The 17336-nt window shown below is 43.0% G+C and overlaps 1 protein-coding gene across 3 annotated transcripts in view; it reads right to left on the bottom strand.

Annotated features, from left to right (window-relative positions):
- The window catches only part of STXBP6 (syntaxin binding protein 6), a 254021-nt gene that overhangs the window by 71224 nt on the left and 165461 nt on the right, over positions 1 to 17336 (bottom strand). The gene's annotated exons all lie outside the window — the stretch shown is intronic.

Consider the following 17336-nt stretch of genomic DNA (forward strand, 5'->3'; position numbering starts at 1 on the left):
ACCTGTGTGAAGAAGGAAATCTCTCCAGGAACCAGCAATAGGAAATAAACAGAGACACGAAACTATGCCAAGATTCCCTCAAAGATTCACTGCTTCAAACTCAAATTTTAGTCTATCAACAAAGCCACAGACCCCTGGACCTCTCTGCTGCCGTGAGGTTGTATCTGCAGTCGCTGATAACGTACGATGCTGAGCACACACATTTTGGAGTTCCGAGACACTTGTGTAGCACAGACCACACAAGCCATCGCAAAAACCACAAGCACTGGCAAACCTGTGCCAATTATAAGCAGACTTTCAGGAAGTGACTAACACACATCACAGAGGCCACTTTAGGGTCTGATATTATTACAAGGATAGAATTAATGCTTCTTTCCTATGCGTTTCCTCCACTAAGGAGGTCAATGATGTCACTGACAGTTCTACAGGGAGAAGCCTGTGTCCACCCCAGATAGATTACAAAGGCTGCCCTCTTGACGCCAGGCCATTGTCTGTAGATCCTCACAGTTAGAAAGAAATCTGTGCACATGCTCTGGGTACAAGTCCTTCCCACTGCTGTCAGTCATCTTGTCACACACAGCAGATGTCATCCTGATGGGTAACACAGAAACCCTGATCATTGAAGTCTAAATTATAAAACTTATTTTTAGAAAAATAAGCGTTTGATTCCTTAAGTAATTTACAATACAATGGATCACAAGTGTCCCTGGGCACTAGCTGCCTGGCTCGTCCCCACCTCTCCAATCTTACTTTCTGCTCCATACTTCCCAGACTGCCCCTGCCAGAGACTCTGCATCCCAAAGTGCCGGGCTCCTCCCTGGGTCGTGCACGTGTCCTAGCCTGTCCTGTCTGTGTGCCTCTGGTCCCTGGGACTTCTCAGCCTGGGATGCTACCTCCTGCACATCTAAGTTGTGCTCACCCTTCATGGGCCAACTCCAGATCCTTCCTCTGCCACAAGAATTTCCTTGGCGGCCCAGCCCACATTCCCACCCTTTCCTAAAATGTCTAGGGTATTTCTCTTTAACACTGATTTTAGGACTCTGCCATACTGTATGTATTTCAGGAACACAAAGGAAATATGCTGTTTACAAGCCAATGATTAGTCCTAAACTGCAGGGGATTTGTTGTTGTTGTTGTTGTTGTTGTTGTTGTTTTTAGTTTAACAGAGTATATACATCCTTTTTGTACCTATCTTAGCACTCTCTTCACTTGCCTGAGAAGCATTTCCCCACCATTAGAAGTGCAAAGGGAAGCTGTGGCCAAACTTAGGATGAATTATCAAATATTCTCATTTCAGAATGCAGGAGGCTTCCTCAAATGAAAATGTATTCCCTGATAACATTACAGGAGGCTCTTATTTATTACTTAATTTTTTGGCACTCTAGGCAAAATGGGATATAGTTCCTGCTTCTCAAGGGTTTTCAGGTAACATTTACAAGAAAAAAAAATCAAGCAAGAGATGGTAATTATATTTCAGTGCGAATGGAGGGGTTAAACAGGTCAGAAGAGGCAGGACAGTTTTCAGAGGAGGCAAGTTCTAAAGGGAAACTTTAAAAAAAGAAAAGAAACAGGATCCCTCAGAGAGGAGGCCGACATACTGAAGACAGTCACTCTCTCAGGTACAAGAATGAAAGGTGAAAAGGCCACATTTCCAGAGGAGAGACAGCATTGGTGGAAATGGCCACGGTACGATTGGTTCGGGATTCTGATGCAATGAACAAATGGCAACAGTGACCTCCACGTCTGCACGTGAGCCACTGCGGTGACCCCGAGAAGGAGGTACAGGAAAGGTCACTGCCTTCTGCATGCCACGTTTGGTTCTCCTCCTTTGTGAGGGACCACAACCATCAACTGTCTCCCTTCTCCCTCCTCTTTTGCAAGGAGGTTCATTTTGTAGATGAAATTCCATCTCCTTCTCTGATAGAAATATGAGGGTGTGGGAGAAGAATTCCTAAGGGCAGTGTCTGTATCCACATAAGGGCACAGTTATATCTACCTGCACATTTATGTACACTGTTCCCAAGACAACGTGCCCAGCAATCCGCAGACCCCTGCATCCGTCTCGGAGAGCGGAGGGGTCTATTCTTGCGGATACCGAGGTGCCGAAGATCTCTGTCAAGTCTGCTACTTTACACATGACACAAGGGAAGCACTGGTAGGGTCACAAACTGAAATTAGCATAGCGTGGGCCCTGCAGATGGGAATTTTTCATCTTAAGTAATGGCAATTTGTAAGACAGAAAGAGGATTCCCCCCGCCCCTTGCTTTGTCCTTGGTAAAACGCTTACTCTTTCGCTCCTCCTTTTGAGGGTGCAAGGAAGATTCACTGGCCAGTGGCCTGACCTGAGGGAGGCAGGCTCCAGGGTGCATATCGATGCCAGAGGGGATGAGAGGATTAGTAACTCAGATTCTGGTGTCCAGTGTTTAGAGTCTCATATCAGATTTGTGTTATAATGGAATTATACTACTGGTTCAAAAGAAAGGCATGTTCAAAAGAGGATCTTCAAAACCCCGTGCTCCGGTTCCACCCACAGGTATATACCACATTATGTCAGAGGCTCCATCCCATCCATGTCATCTTGGCCACCATGCTTGAAAGGCTTTGCACAGCCGGAACCCAAATTACTTCCTAATGTCAACAAGCTTTGTTCATCGAAATATAAACCAAGCAGAAAGCTATGGTTCATGCACTGTCATGGGTGGAAGGTCATGTTAATTGAAAAAGTAAAGCTCATTAAATGGCTATTTTGCAGATATGAGAAAAAAAAGTTGTTTGCCGAGACGAGGTTAAAGGAAATTTATGTGAGGATAACGTGTTCCTTGCTGGAGCCTTAGAAAGGTCTCTTTAAAAGAACCACAGCTCACCCAGCCATTTCCTGAGAGGGAGGAAATGTTCCTTCCTGACACCTGTCAGAAGGACATGCTCATTAAAATGGCTCTCCAGCAGAGGCCAATGTTCCTGGTATTGAATCACCCTGGAGTTCTTTACTTGCTCCACCTTGGAACTAAACAGCGTTACAGACTCCAGATGTGGCCTAGAAACTAAGTGATCTCCTCTGTGAAGAAGGCTGCTCCGCATGGGGAGGGAACTTGGGTCTGTCAGCACTGCACGGGAGCTCCATGAATCATGGCACTGACCCTAAGAGGGGGAAGCTTAGGGAGGGACAGCCAGCCCTCGACTGGGAGTCCAGGAGCCCTGGCTCCTGTGCCCACTCTGCCTGTCTCTGGGTGCTTTAGACAGGGTCTGTTACTGCTTACGTCTCGATTTTGTCATTTCTAGGATGCAGCTAGACCAAAGGAACGTCATGAGCCCCTTCCCGTTTGCCCATTCTATGGCTCCGTGTGTCACAGGAATGTATGCTGTGCATGACGATGTCTAGATGTCTCTAATAACAAACAAACACAGAAAATCATTATATAGATAAACATAGTAAGGGCCAGCTTTCCGAATAAAAGCAGAAAATGTAAAATATCTATTCATTTTTTAAAAGTTTATTTCAAGAGAGACAGAGAGAGAAAGAGCATGGGAGGGACAGAGAGAGAGGGGGAGAGAGAATCCCAAGCAGGCTCTGCACTGTCGGCGCCGAGCCCGAGATGGGGCTTGAACTCACAAATTGCAAGATCATGACCTGAGCCGAAACCAAGAGTCGGACACTTAACCGACTGAGTCACCTAGGCTCCCCTTTTAAAAATATTTTTAAATTAAAAAAATCTTTTTTAATTAAAAACAAATCTATTCATTTTAAAATGTTGAACACACAAAGTTCCGTCTACCCATTGTCCTAGACTCTTCTGAGATTCTTTTTTTGTTTTTTTTTTTTTAAGTTTATTTATTTATTTTTTTTAGATTTTTTTTTTTCAATGTTTATTTATTTTTGGGACAGAGAGAGACAGAGCATGAACGGGGGAGGGGCAGAGAGAGAGGGAGACAGAATCGGAAACAGGCTCCAGGCTCTGAGCCATCAGCCCAGAGCCTGACGCGGGGCTCGAACTCACGGACCGCAAGATCGTGACCTGGCTGAAGTCGGCCGCTTAACCGACTGCGCCACCCAGGTGCCCCTAAGTTTATTTATTTTTGAGAGAAAGAAAAAGAGAGGGAGGATGACCGTATGCACAGGGTGAGAGAGAGAGAGAGGGAGGGAGAGAATCCCAAGCAGGCTCTGGGCTATCAGCATGGAGCGCCATATGGAACTCGATCTCATGAACCCTGAGATCATGACCTGAGCTGAAATCAAGAGTCAGACACCTAACCGACGGAGCCACCCAGGTGCCGCTCTTCTGAGATTCTTAATTAAAGAGAATGTCAGCCCTGCTGTGTCCCTCTGCGGGGCTGATGAAAGGCTGGGGTGAGGAGTGGCAAGGGGAGGTCTCTTGGCAGGCAGAGAGCTTCACGGTAGGAGAAAAAAATTCTTTTGGGAGTGGCAAAATGTTATGCTCATAACTTTGCTAAATTCCCCTAGAGGGAATCATAGCTGAATAGGAGACGTTTATGTAAATTTTGTTTTGCTTAAGAATTTAAACTGCCAACACTTGGATCATAAAGCAGTGTGACTATTCTATTCCTTTGGAAAAAATCTGAAGGCACAAACAACATTCACTCAACAAATATTTATTATGTGTGCACAATGAAGGAGAAGTGATGCACCAGGGGTGAGGGTGGGGGGAAGGGAGGTGCGTTGAGGGTGGAAATAAGGACAAGGCGAGTCAAGTACAGTCCTACTCCTTAGGAAGTTTGCATTTTAGTACAGAAATGACAAGGCCACTGGCGCTAAAATACAAGGTGGGATATGATAAATATCACAGCATGTATTTCTTACCAGCAGCAGGTGTATAGTTAGGCGTCTGGAGGAGGCAAAAAACACATACTGAACAGAGCAGGGAGTGGAGTGAGAGGCGGGTTTTTGGTAGATGCAGGACAGCTTCTTTATGAAAGAAAAGTGCCATCTGAGCGGTAGCTGGAAGGATGGGTAGGGCTTATAAGGATCGAAGCAAGAAGCAGATCTCATTTATGCGTCAAACCATCCTCTGTGCTTCCATTACTAAAAAGATAAGCCCTTACTGACTGGGAAGGGCCCGTTTACAAGTAGAGAAATACGACCACCCAGAGAGCAGTTGATTTCTTTTAGATTACCTTGACCTGGGATGAATCTTAAGACAACCCATTTCCTGGCCAAAAATCCTGGATACTCCTCTATGCTTAAACTCCATGTTTAGGAAGTAATTTTGTTAAATACATATTTATATTCAAAAGCATAACTCCCAGCTTCCTGGTCTTGTTTCCTGGCCTTAACACAAGGCCCTATTATTTTCTTAAAAAGGAAATTATTCCAGTGCCCCTGCCCAGGTTCCAGTGACACCAGTTTGCCCTTAATTTTATTCCTCTTCTTGAAAGGACACCCACAGTTGTAACTCACACTGGTTCGGGACAGCATACAAGGTTTGATGTAGAAGCAGTTAAGGATGTGCTGGTGTTTCTGTTTGAACCGTGGGAACATGGTTTCTGAGTGAGAACACTTAAAATCTTACTTCCCTTGAGATCTGCCATCCATTAACAATTCAGCTGCAGGGCTAGGTTCGTCTCATTTCAAAATGTAAGTCAAGAGCCTAAAATTGGTAATTGGGCATTTAATTGGGTATGTGAAGGCACTTACTGGATTTCTAACAACTTCAACAGGTAATGTTTAAGAACATTAAAAATTACAGCAATGATGAACCAGATGCAAATGGAAAGTGAATGAATTGTGGCACTATAATTTAACACATAGCTAAGTAGTGTTTTGAATAGAAAATGTTGAGCTTGGTTGGTTTTCTTCAATTTTCTTATATGCCAGGGATTATAAAACTATTTTACTTTTTGAACTTGGCTTCCACTCTCATAAAACTCCACCTACAAAGTGTTTGAGGGACACCTAGGTTGCTCAGTCTGTTAAGTGTCAGACTCTTGGTTTTGGCTCAGGTCACGATCTCACGGTTCATGAGTTTGAGGCCAGCACTGGGCTCAGTGCAAACAGTGTGGAGCCTGCTTGGTATTCTCTCTTTTTCTCTCTGTCTCTGCCCTTCCTTCACTCATGCTCTCTCTCTCTCTCAAAAATAGATAAGCTTAAAAAGTTTAAAGAAAGTGTTTGACTAAATTCGGTAGGTATAAGTGGCATTCTAGTAATCAGTATTGCTTAAGCCTATGGGGAATACCAAGAAGTCTGAGCAGTATGAACATGTATGAACAGTATGAACATGGTTAAACAGTAAAGAGCATATTAGAACCTGGCCACTCACAGGGGGCATCTCAACAGTCAGCTGGATGGACTCCAGCTGTCAACTGTCAATTGACTCAACAGTCAATTGAATGATTCCTGAGCAATTGAATGGAATGTCTACAACCAAAGACCTCAAAGTCATTTACAATGGCTTCCAGTGCCAGCTGCCTCCTTATTCTTTTCTAAATTTCATTTTACTTCTTTTGATTTAAATAGGTAATAACACTCACGTGATTCAAAAGTAATACGTTGCAATCTCTTACTCCCACCTGTCACCTTCTGTCCAATTCCTTCCCCTCCCCTGCCCTCTTGTCTAAATCTAATTCAGTATTCGTTCTCTCCTCATGAGGTGGTTTGATCCCCGCTCGAATAGATTTATGTGAATGATACAAAATGGTAAGGGAACCATGGCGCCTGTGCCCGTTCTTACTGAAAGGCAACTGCTAGCAAGAAAGAAGGACAACAGAAGTGCCCTGTTCCAAAAGTTCTCATTATGCCCAGTTTGGTCAGAACCACCAAAGGCCTCAGTGTTTGAACTGGTAAACACGAGAAAGACTATGGAGAGTCTACAAAAGGGTCAAAGTATGTGAACTCGGAAAAAAAAAAAAAAAGACAACGACTAACAAAAAACTAATGGCCAAGTAAATTTATGCCACGGGAGCCATGACACTGAAGTAGGTCAGAAAATACTTTCTTTTGGAAAAAAATTTAAAAAAAGAGGGAACTTTCCATATATTCAGGTCATCATTCCTAAGAAATAATTAGCAATTAAATATTACATAGAAAGTACTACGTAAGACTTTGTTATGGCCGTTGTTCTCTTTGGCACAGCCTTCATACGTGCTGTGAATAGAAGAAGTCTTCCTTCTTAGAAGAGGAGGAGGAGGAGGAAAGAGTAAGAGTGAAGAGCTCTGCATTCTAATGCTTTTCCTGTAATCCATTTTGACACTGGAATAAATACTTAGCATCAAGATATTATTGATCAACGACAACAAAATCTCTTGCCCTCTTCCTGTTCCCAGCTGGCTCTCAGCTCTGGATCAATATTTCTTTTCATTCCCACGCCGTGGGGGCTCAGTCCGTGCACTTTTACTTACTTGCCTCCATCCAAGGTAACCGACTCTCAGGGTTGGTTTGACGGCAATTCTATTATAGTACTAAAGCAATTATTTTAAGAAGAGATGAGGAAGAAAGGAGAGGAACTGTACAAACAACTTGACAGAATCCATTTTCTTCCCCTCCTTTTAAGGTTTCTGGCCTCTCCACAGAGCCTTTCTTTTCCTGAGCTCCAGGCACTCTTTTTACAAAATAGAAACAGGATCTTGGTTGGCAGGAGCTGCCCCTGTGAACAATGAAAAGCCCGGCAGAGATAATGATTCCCGAGCAATTGCATGGCAGCTCCCAAGGGGCCACGGAGGAGCACGCTCCCCACTGGGGGTGTCTGGCTTCCCTGCTCCCAGCCTGCTCCTGACCTGGGGTCGACTACACCTGCGTGATTTGTTTCTTTGTCCTATTTATCTTGTCGGCGTTCACTCTCTCTCCGCACCCACTAGAAGGTGACTAGTTCTACCACTAGGCTTGACAGCCACGTCCTCTGAGAAGGGTCTGGCTGCATTTGTGAGCGAAGGACCGAGAAATGACATTACTGAACTGACATTTGTCTTCTCATCATGTTCCAAAAGGTCTTGTACTAAAGGGCACTGGGACAACACTAAAACAACACAACACAACACAACACAACACAACACAACACAAAACAAAAAAACAAACCCACACCTACTAAGCCACTATATTGTTCAGAGTATTCCCTAGGGAAGCCAGTGGAAAGCTTCCTGAGCTAGGCCTCAATTAGGCATTTGCTTCTGACACTGAAAAAAAATACAGTGGCTAGAATCACGATCAAAGATTTTGAAAATTTCCCAAAGAATGTAAAGCCAAGTCTCAACCTCTCAAGGGTACAATCATGCTTAGTGCACTTCCACACCTTGATTCTGCCATGGGTGAGACTGCACTTTGTCCTGTGGAAGGCTTTGTACTCAATGAGCACAGAGAAGGAGCACCTCTAAGGACAGCAGGATTTCTGAAGGTCATAGCTGGGAAATAGGCAGGAAGAAACAGGGCTGCGTCCCTAGCGCTGGGACCTGCAGTCTAGGTGTGTGATGCACTAAAGCCCTGTTGTGTGGTGCTGGGGCTCTGGGCGCTGTGTGTGCAAATGAGACGTGACGGCAGACGCAAGAACAAACATCTGGAAGCAGCCCAGTTCCCATTAACAGAAGGAAGTTATTGAAAATGACCAAAGTTGGGGCGCCTGGGTGGTGCAGTCGGTTGAGCGTCCGACTTCAGCCAGGTCACGATCTCGCGGTCAGTGAGTTCGAGCCCCGCGTCAGGCTCTGGGCTGATGGCTCAGAGCCTGGAGCCTGTTTCCGATTCTGTGTCTCCCTCTCTCTCTGCCCCTCCCCCGTTCATGCTCTGTCTCTCTCTGTCCCAAAAATAAATAAACGTTGAAAAAAAAAATTAAAAAAAAAAGAAAATGACCAAAGTTATAGAACTGGATAGTGTATGAATCAATGGTGACGACGTGTCATGAACCAACCATTATAATGAACCTGAGTCTGTGCGTCCCAGTCCTAAAAAGAAAAGACGGGGGAGCAGGGACAGCTAGAGGGCAGAGAATAGGACTCAGAATTGAGGGCAGTTCCAGTTTTTGAAAGGTTACATGAGTCACATTTCATAATGTTTTCCACATTCATCCACTGAAAGGGTGTTTTCTCATTGCTTTGAGAATCCAAAGACCAAGGATACTGTTCAGATACTGTCCTATTGATTGGTTTCTTTTTTTTTTTCCTTCAAATTTTAATTTAAATTCTAGATAATTAACATATAGTGTAATATGGGTTTCAGGAGAATTCAATGATTCATCACTAACATATATGACACCCAGTGCTCATTACAACAAGTGCCCTCCCTAATATACATTACCCACTTAACGCATCTCCCCACCCACCTCCCTCCATCAACCCTCAGTTTGTTCTCTATCATTAAGAGTCTCTTATGGTTTGCTTACCTCTGTCTCTTTTTTTTCACCTTCCCATATATTCATCTGTTTTGTTTCTTAAATCCCATATGAGTGAAATCATATACTATTTGTCTTTCTCTGACTTATTTCCCTTAGCATATACACTCTAGCTCCATCCATGCCATTGCAAATGACAAGATTTCATTCTTTTGATGGCTGAGTAATATTCCAATGTATATATATACCACGTCATCTTTATACATTCAAATATTTTGCATTTTTATATACCAATAATGAAGCAGCAGAAAAAGGAATCAAGGAATTGATCCCATTTACAACTGCACCAAAATCCCTAAGAAACCTAGGAATAAACCTAACCAAAGAGGTAAAAGACCGTACTCTGAAAACTATAGAACAATTATGAAAGAAACTGAAGAGGACACAAAAAAATGGAAAAACATTCCATGTTCATGGATTGGATGGACAAATATTGCTAAAATGTCTATACTACCCAAAGCAATCCCTTTCAAAATACCACCAGCAGTTTTCACAGAGCTAGAACAAACAATCCTAAAATTTGTATGGAACCACAAGTGATGCTAGAAAGCCAAAGCAATCCTGAAAAAGAAAAGTGAAGCTGGAGGCATCACAATTCGGTTTTTCAAACTATATTACAAAGCTGTAGTCATTAAGACAGTATGGTACCAGCACAAAAAGTGACACATAGATCAATGGAACTGAACAGAAAATCCAGAAATGGACCCCCAACTATATGGTCAACTAGTCTTTGACAAAGCAGGCAAGAATATCCAGTGGAAAAAAGACAGTCTTTTCAACAAATGGTGTTGGGAAAGCTGGACGATAGGCAGAAGAATGAAACTGAACCACTTTCTCACAAAAGTACATTCAAGATGGATGAAAAACCTAATGTGAGACAGGAAACCATCAAAATCCTAGAGGAGAACACAGGCAGCAACCTCTTTTACCTTGGCCAGAACAACTTTTTATTAGATATGTCGCTGGAGGCAAGGGAAACAAAAGCAAAAATTGGGACTGTTGGGACTTCATCACGGTAAAAAGTTTCTGCACAGTGAAGGAAATAATCAACAAAACTACTGTTCTGTTTTTTTGAGATCATTGTTCTCACATGCTTTCCCTCTCCCCTACCACCTACTTGCATCTTCCCATACTTTGCAGGGAAGGTTACTATCAGAGAGGAGCCCAGAAATTTGATCTTCTGAATTTTTCTGCAAAACTGAACAGAATAGTAGAGTGGGCCTTCTGTGGGGAAGGCTCAGGCTATATTCAGGTTTGTGGGTCATTAATTCAAGGGTAAAACTCAGAGGCAGCACTCTCTACACCTTCCTTGGAGATCTATGCCTTCCAGAACCTCATTTTCTGCAGGCTGTGGTGGGTGGCCAGAGCTCCAGCCAGCAGACGCAGTTTACATTGGAACGCTCCGCAAGTTACGGCAGGAAAGCAAAGCCCTGTTGAGGGAGCAGGCTTCAGAAAAGAACTCAAGTCAATATTTGAGCCTCCATTCAAAATATCGTGAAAAGGCATCTGAACTTTATAGATGGGAAAATGCTTGAAATAAGAAAAAAGGTTAAGAGTGACAAATCAAACAACAGAGATGACATTCACAAATTGAGCACATGTGAACACAGAAAGACAACTTACTGTTGCTGTCCACTTAGCTACTCATGACATGAGGGCACATGGGTTACAAGGGAGTTTACCTAAGCTCCCTGAAGGCAGGGGGGTAGACCAGGGGATTACTTGGGGGCTGTCCCTAGTACTGACATGGATACGTTTTTAAAAGCTAATAATCTGGGATGGCACCTTCAGGCAGGATGGTGGCAGTGTTAGGAATAGGTACTGGTCACCACCTTGGAGTACAGCTGCCAGATGAGTGGGAAAGAAGGAAGAACTGTGCCTAACAGGGCCAGTGGCCAGCAGGAGAGATGATGCACAGTGCAGATACATCAATATCTCCATTAACAGGACAGGTTAATTCCAGTTTGCCCAAAATTGGCTGCTAGTGGCCTACAGATGGAAAGGTACACATCAGTAGGTTAGTTTTCTCCTCTCCATACTGTGGTAGAGTCCTCCCGTCACTCCTCGCCGTCTGCTGCACCTTAACCCACCTTCAGATAGGTTCCTACCTACAGTGGCCTCTGCCCTTCAGTGCCTACCCTCCTTCCCTCTTCTGGGTGATTGATCATAAAGGAAAGGGGCTTCTCTACCTATTAGACCCGGCCCCAACTTCAGTAACCTTGAGATGCCTGAACCTTGTGCCTTTGTCTCCCCCTTGGGTCCAGCAGAAGATGAGCGCCCACAACCGTGGACCCATCCCATCCATTTTCTAAAGGTCTACTTCTTGCCAAGCCTGCATTGACCTGCAGCTCTTAAGCTCATTCACATGCCTCAGTGGGCTTTATTTAGTCACTGTCTTCCAGTTCCCTCCCTCACTCATAGTTGTTTCCTGTAAAGCTTCAAAAATAAATAGATACATAAATAAATAGAACCCTTACGCCAGACCTGCAACTTCCTGCTTAATGAGTTCTTGCCCAGCACCTCTCCACTATAAATTCGGTTTTTCACCTGCTCCCTCGTACATAATCAACTCCACTTGATATGTAATTCAAACTTACGTTCTGAAAAGCTAGCAACATTTTTGAGACCTGCATCTACTTTGAGCCAGTAATGCCATTCCTAGAATCTGCTCCTGGGGAAATAAGAGTGAACGTGAACAAAGTTTTAATTACATGGGTAAGTCATGGCATTGGTTATAATGATGAAATATGGCTAATAACTTCAATTTCTAACAAGAAGGGACTGGTTAAATACATTATGACGTATTTTGATTTAACTGAACATTATGTAACAATTATAATTCTGGAACATGTTTAATGACATAGATTCTCATTAGAAAAGGAAATCATGAAATTATATGGATATATCATCTCACACTTATAACACCATACATATTTAACTATTTATGACAGCATATAAAAATGTAGTGTTCCTCTGAGTGTTAGAACTGCAGGCCCTCAATTTTTTGCCTTCTCTGTACTTCCCAAATTTTCTACAGGCATCTGTTCTTTTTTAATAAACTTTTTACTCTAGAATAGGTTTAGATTTACAGAAAAGTTGTGACGATAATAAAGAGTTCCTTTGCAGGCACACCCAGTTACTCCTGTTAACATTTTACATTAGGGAGGTATATCTGTCAAAGTGAATGAATCCATATTGGTACATTATTATTGACTGAAGTTCACACTTTATTCAGATTTCCTTACTTTTTTACCTAGTGTCATTTTTTCCTCCCAGGATATATCACAAAAATTTGTCAAGGGCCATGAATAATGAATGAGATCTCAACTCCCTTCACTGCTGAGGGGTCTGCTTGAAGCCAACTAACTAGACATGGGAACTCTCCACTCCCTAGAAGTCTCCACGGTGAGTACTTTTAAAGGCTGCTATTACATACTAGGTAAAACTTCCTAAACACTGAGTTTATTACAGAAAAGTGACCCATTGCAGTTGCTGGCTGGGAATCAGTCAGCAAAATCTCCATTGTGCTGTTTTGGTTCAGAGAGTTGACTCACTGACCAGTTATTTATTCTTCCATAGTGTCCAAATACCCCTGGGATTCTTCGGCAAAAGCTAATGGAAATGTCAGACTATCCTCCTCAAGAAGAATGCCTTTTTAAAATATTTTGAATTGGAACTTTCCCACAACACATGCTCTTAAGTAACTGGCAAATAACAGAACAAAACAACAAGCTATGCTTAAGAGGGGGGAAACGACTAAAACAAAAACAGAAACCCCATCTCATTAAAGGCTGTCTTCCCTCTTTACGAAATAGTCATAGTCACTTTTCAGCATGTAGCTGACTGGCTATCTGTGCCAAAAGGACATGTCTTATACAGAAGAAAAAGAAAGGGAAAGCTTCCGTAAGCCTTTGAAATTCAATGGGTCCATCAGCCACTTACATTCTGTGGAGTGAGGCTCACTGTAGACTAATCAACTCTGCATAAAAGGTATAGTAGAAAAAAACCCCTCAGAACCATTTCCTCGTGTCAAAAACATATTTATGTCTTCAAACATAATTTTGAAAACTTTTGGTTAAAATGACCTGAAGGAGCAGCTGCAAACAGCTCATGATTTCCATTTCCATTCATGATGGAGATTCAGGAACAGAAGGTACCATTATCTCCATTGCTGAATCAACAAATTTTCATTTTACATTTCAGTGACATGTTGAAGGAATTCTATTTTGACTTGTTTCCCAAAGGACAGTGATTCTAATACAGCTCCCCTTTCCAAAAGCAATAAAAAACCCCAAAGCTTGCTGGAGTGACGTCCCCAAGATGGTGATATACGTTGTTCCTGACTTTGCTACTCCTTACAAGAACAACGAACAACTATTCGAGAACAAGAAACCATGGAGAGACCACAGAGCACAGGGGTGAGGTTGGTGTACCCCCTCCAGAGATCAAGACAGATTGCATTAGAAGGTAAGAAAAGTGGCTACACATTGACTTCACTGCCCACTCTTGGGCCAGTGCCACATAGAGAGGTCTCCCCTGATTCTCTGATTCCTCCAGTGGGAAAAGAGAACCCACAGTGGGGACCATCATCCCACTCTGCACTGTGGCTTGCTTTGCAGGAGCCCCTAATTCTGACCTCGCAGGGGAACTGTGGGAATCTGACCATGCTGGAAAGTTGGGAGGAGCTTGCAACAACCAGCACATGGATCTGGGCAGGCTGAGTTCATGCCTGCAGTGCCCAAGTAATAATCGCAAACACTGGTTTTGCTCATCTGCAGAACCAACTCTGATCACAGAACCTGGAGGAGTGCAGATCTGCCTGATTTGGATCCTCAAAAGAAGAGCTTTGCTGGCCCTGAAGCCTGGTTTGCTCATGCCCAGGAAAGGAGCTGAACCACTGTCCCACCCACCATGGAGAGTGTATTCTAGCCCCACAGGACCAGGAGGGCTGGTGACAACTCCCAGAAGCAGTGTGTCCCAGTGGCACTCAAGCCAAGAGGTGGGTGGGCAAACCTACTGCCAGGTGTGGAGCATTCCTGGGTTATGCAAAGTCAAGGGGATTATTTCACAGCCAAGGCTGAGGGTAGCTCCTGGCCCCTCCCAATCTGAGAGCCTGTGTGGAAAATTGAAAGAAGTGTAGAGGGATCCCCTCCCCCTCCTGCCCAAGAAAGGTTGTTGTGACAGCCTCACCTGCTGTGTCTTCCAGCTCCATGTGACCAGAAGGGCTGGTGATTACTCCAGGAAGCTGTGCAGCTCAACAGCACTCAAGTTGACACATGGGTAGAGCCAACAGTTTGTAGGGCAAAGCCAGTGGCCATGATGGGCTGGGGAACTTGGGGTGCAGGTTGGTTAGAGTTAAAAAAACAAAGACCTCTACCAGGTTTAGAACTGCTTCTCCTGCTACACCTCACCAGGGAATCTAATTTGTAGCCATGCTCACTGCTGAATACAGCCTTCAGCCTGTCTTTTTTTTAATGTTTATTTATTTATTTTTGAGAGAGACAGAGAATCCTCAGCAGGTTCTGTGCTGACAGCATGGGGCTTGACGTGGGGCTCAAACTCTCAAACCCATGACTTGTGAAATCATGACCTGAAATGAAATCAAGAGTTGGACGCTTAAGTGACTGAGCCACCCAGGTGCCCCCAGCTTTCAGCCTGTTTGACCAGAGAACCTAATCAGGGCACACAGGAAGTCGCATAGCCCATTCAACAGGCCTTGAACAGAGATTACAGCCTATGTCTTCCCCGCATCTCTACAGATTGTCCTCACCTGACCAGAGAGTTCAGTGCACACTCTGGACTGATTCAGGTCCCCAGACAGAGCTGTGCAGGCCCTGGGTCCCATCCTGCTGCCCTTCCAGGACAGGGAGGCTAATTCATAGCCCCATTTACTACTGAATACAGTCCACAGTCCCAACCATCTGGTAAGCCCAACAATAAGATCCAGGCAACTGGGGAGCACATCCTACAGACTCACTTGGGTGGCAACAAAGCCAGCCATCCTATCCAATTGTTCTCGGCCACTGGCACACCCCCCATCCCTGTTCTCAGAGTTTGAGCAATTGCCTTGCCTAAAAATAGACCATGATATCAGGCCCCAACTGCCCAAGGGCATTACCAGGCAGACACACAGAGAAACCCAAACTGAGGTGACAGGTCTCTGTCAGAGCAAACCTGCAAAGTCTGGAAGAGGCAGGCACCTCAAATGTGCAGACAGCAAAGTAAGAAATCAAGGATCATGAAAAATAAGGTAAATATGGCACCGTCAAAGGAAACTAATAAAGCTCCAAAAACCGACCTCAAAGAGATGATGATCTATGAACCGTTGGAAGAAGAACTCCGGATAATCCTCTAAAAGAAGTTTAGTGAATTAGAAGAAAACACAGGCAATGAAACAAAACGTAAAAAAAAAAAATAAAGCAGGAACAAAACAAGAAGTTCAACGAGGAAATATCGACCATCACAACCAACCAACTAATCAACAAACAGAAATCCTAGAGTTGAAAAATATAATAAAAAAATATGATTAATAGAGAGTCGCAAAAGTAGACTCAAACATGCAGAAGGGTCAGTGTCTTGGAAGATGAGATGCTGAAAACTACCCAATTAGAGGAACAACAAAAAGAAAAAAGAATAAAGAAGGGTGAAGAAAGGCTATGGGATTATGGGACACAATAAAAAGAAACAATATTTGCATTACGGGAATTCTAGAAAGCAAAGAGAAAGGGACAAGGACAGAAAGTATATTTAAAGTGATAATGGCTAAAAACTTCCAGAACCAAAGTTGAGACAACAGACGAGTTGCTTGAGACCTTGAATTCTAGTACAATTCTGATTCTCCTGGTTTTTCTACTCGTTAAGAGTAGTTTGACCTCTTAACCTATAAATGAATGACATTTGTTCTGTCAGATATTATCTTGAGTTTTGCCTTCTTCCGAAAATCCTCCCTATTCACTCAGTTTAGTCAAAATTGATCTTTTCCACATCTCTGACCTTTGGGGCACCAGGCTGGCTCATTTGGTAGAGCATGTTGACTCTTGATCTCCGGGTAATGAGCCGGAGCACCATGTTGGGGGTAGATATTACTTAAAATAAAATAAAATAAAATAAAATAAAATGGTTAAAGTGGCCAAAAAAAAAAAAAAAAAAAAAAAAGAAAAGAAAAAGAAAAGAAAAGAAAAACTTCTGACCTTTAGGTATCTTTAGATTGAAAAGGACCCTAAAGAGCATTGGGTTCCATCTACGACATCCATGTCACTTGAACTTACCTAGTGAAAGAAAATTCACCATCTCTTGTGGATCATTCATTCTACGTACTTAAATATAGGAACACGGTTCTCAAGTCCCAGAAAATAAATCTGGTTTTGTTTCATTTATTGTCCTAGATATGTGAACTTAGTCTTCATGAATGTGCTCTCATTCAGGGTAAATAAGCCTTGCTTCCTCATCTATGATGACATATTATCTCCTTACTTAACCGTTCTAATCTCTGACCTCTTCAGATAAACCAGAATCTCCTACAGGTTAGGTCAGTCTAACCCATTGTGTATGTGACTTGCTGAATCTTCTACTTGTCCCAACAGCTTAGAGTTCATAAATAGGAGAAGGGGAGTATTTTTGTTAGTTCACTTTAAAATAATCTTCAGTCTTCAAGAACTGGTGCCAGTTTCTGACATACAGCATAGTGATTAAAAGCACTTTTGCTTTGGAGACAAAAAGATTCAGCTCCAAGTCCCCAATATGCCACTTCTTATCTGTATAACTTCAGTTGATATACTTTATCTACAAAATAGGAATGATAATAGTAACTATAAATCTGAGTTGTTATAGGAATCATAAATAGAATCATGCATTTAATGACCTTTAGCACAGGGCCCAACATATATTAAGCACTCAGTAAATGGCTATCATAATAATCATCTGCGAAATCTTGGGTATCTAGAATTCATCAACAATTCAGATTAGATGTTCTTGATATTTTATTCTGGAATCTTGGTATCATTAATTGTC

This window comes from Leopardus geoffroyi, chromosome B3 (assembly GCF_018350155.1).
Source record: "Leopardus geoffroyi isolate Oge1 chromosome B3, O.geoffroyi_Oge1_pat1.0, whole genome shotgun sequence".
In the NCBI taxonomy this organism is placed as follows: Eukaryota; Metazoa; Chordata; class Mammalia; order Carnivora; family Felidae; genus Leopardus; species Leopardus geoffroyi.